At 36.7% G+C, this 2,459-nt stretch overlaps 1 non-coding gene across 1 annotated transcript; it reads right to left on the minus strand.

The window, feature by feature from the left end:
• Positions 1 to 2,093: 2,093 nt before the first annotated feature.
• Positions 2,094 to 2,200, minus strand: LOC116812323 (U6 spliceosomal RNA). Its single transcript, XR_004370633.1, has one exon. It is a non-coding gene; the product is annotated as a U6 spliceosomal RNA (small nuclear RNA).
• Between the last annotated feature and the right edge of the window lie 259 nt (positions 2,201 to 2,459).

Consider the following 2,459-nt stretch of genomic DNA (forward strand, 5'->3'; position numbering starts at 1 on the left):
CTTCATCCTCTTTTTCTTCTCCTTGCAATCCTTTACATAGGTGGACACCATTTTTAGCTCATAGGCCATATCAAAACAGGCCTCAGGCTGCATATGGTTTGGCTGGCCAGTTTTCTGAGCTCTGGTTTAGTGAAATTAAATAAGAATCCAGGTCTGAGCCATTTTGAAACAGAGCATGCTACAGTATCTTAGGATATAGTCAACTACACACTGGGAATGTTCAAACCTGTAGCTAAATTCATTAAGTGAAATAAGGTAGATGCTTTAGTGAGCAAGGCAAGAGGAAACTAACATTGGAGTGCCTAATTGGTGTGAAGTGTCATGCTAGGCATTTTATATAACATAATCTCATTGAGTCTTCACGATAATTTTGTGAATCAGATACTATTGTTATTCTTGTCTGAGAGATGAGGAAACTGCGACTGAGAGAAAAGTGACTTGTTTAAAGTCCACCTAGCCAGTAAGTGCCATAGCCAGGGTTCAGACACAAGTTTCTCTGGCTACCAAACCAAAATACTTTACAGTAATTTTAGCATGTCAACTGCAGGTTCTGTGGTTGGTGGGTTGGGGAGGTGGTTCAGTCTAGCAGGCACATCTACAGCAATAGTTGATACCTCCCTAGGGTTGCAAAACGATGGTAGTCATAATTATCTTTGGGCATCACATCTGTTTCAATGAAGTCACCTGGTATTTTTACAGTTTCTTATATTACACTGACTTTTAATAACCAGCATGGAATAACTTTTCACCAAGTAATGTTAGTCAGAGGTGATAGGCAAGGTGTTTTAATAGATAACAAAGGATAGTTGCTTCAATGTTAACAGAATTTTATTCCTTTGAGCTCCTATGGTTGTGTGCTACATTGATTTGTGGGTAGGGAGATTTAACCCAAAGTAGATTTTGAAACAGCAGAATATTGTTTTGATGAAGGAATATAGCCAGGTAGACCCCTTCTTTCTGTTTTTCTGCTCCCCCATATAAGAGAGGACATGAAGTAGACAGCAGATTGACGTTATGCTTTCAGGAGTGTCTTCTTTTGACAATGATAAATTTGTAGCCTTTGAAATATGTCCTTCCAAAAATAAACTAGTACATATCTTCACAAGTCATCTGACATTGAGTTTTCTGCTTTATCTTTTGAGGTCTGGCGGGAGCCACTAAGTGAAGAAAATGAAGAAAACGTATTTACTGTGTATCTACTATGTGTCAGGTGCTTTCCTATAATAAGTTTGTAAATTACATAGTATGATTATCCCATTTTAATTTTAATGATTCTTAGTGTATGCTAAACCTTTCACACCCCCATTTATGAAGAAGTTGAGACTCAGAGAAAGGAAGTGATTTTCTCAAGGTTACATAGCTTAGCAGATCCAAGATGATGATCTCAAGTTAGACATACAAACTCTGCTCTTTTCCCAATATACCATACTACCAGCAATTGTTCTCTGGTCCCTACAACTCCTGGACTAGGGCAAGAAATAGGGTTTATATTTATGAAGTTTCAACATTAGCATTTTGGCCTATGAGGGTTTCTGGAGTTCTTCATTTTAGGGATTTGGAGTACAATGAGTCATGAGTCTCATTTTTGGCATGTAACATACCTTTTTTGAAGATCTATTTATCCCCTGTAAGCTAATGCTTTTGCCCACAGCACGCTATGTGAAATAATTGTCCCCAGCCCACCCCTGTACCCTGGCTTGGTCCTCTCACAATTCTCATGTCTGTACTTATGGTGTATCCCAAGGTGAAGCCTATAAAGTTTCTCTTGAGAAAGGTCCCAGGCCCTTCCTTAGGGCCTAGAAAAATAGAATTTTATTTTAAGGTATATTATGCATAAATCAAAGAAGCAGAAATAGAGGGAAGCAATATGAATGAGAATATGCAATAATAGATAATAGCTTGCTTGCTTTTCTCTCTATATAAACACTATAGTTTATTTTTGCCCGTTTTTTAAAGTTTATATGAATGGAATCATATGCTATGTTTTCTTTTCTTGTCTCATTTCTTTCACTCAATATTATGTGTATGAGATTTATTGAATATATTGGGTATGGAAGTTATGCATTCATTCATGTTGCTAATCATTTTATTGTACAAATATAGCATATTTTATGAATTTATGTGTCCTCATTACGTAAGGACGATGCTAATCATCTATTCATTTTTCCAGTTTTAGTTTATGTGCTGTGAAAGTGAGCATGAGCGTTGGTTTCTTCATTTGTAAAGTGTAGATAACAGAACTAGCTAACTCATCAGTTTGTTGTGAGAATTAAATAAGACAGATATAGGTTTAGCATTCATAGTGCCTGGTTGGTTTTCTATTATTTCCACAACAAGAGGCTTTCTTGCCTTTCTCAAGTCTCAGTTTTCTTGTCTGCAAGATAGAGATGAGTAATACTCCACAACCAAGTTTTGTCATAGGAGTCCTGTTAAAAATGCAGAATATCTGGCACATGGTA

The sequence above is a fragment of the Hylobates moloch genome, unplaced genomic scaffold (genome assembly GCF_009828535.3).
Source record: "Hylobates moloch isolate HMO894 unplaced genomic scaffold, HMol_V3 SCAFFOLD_7, whole genome shotgun sequence".
Taxonomy (NCBI): Eukaryota; Metazoa; Chordata; class Mammalia; order Primates; family Hylobatidae; genus Hylobates; species Hylobates moloch.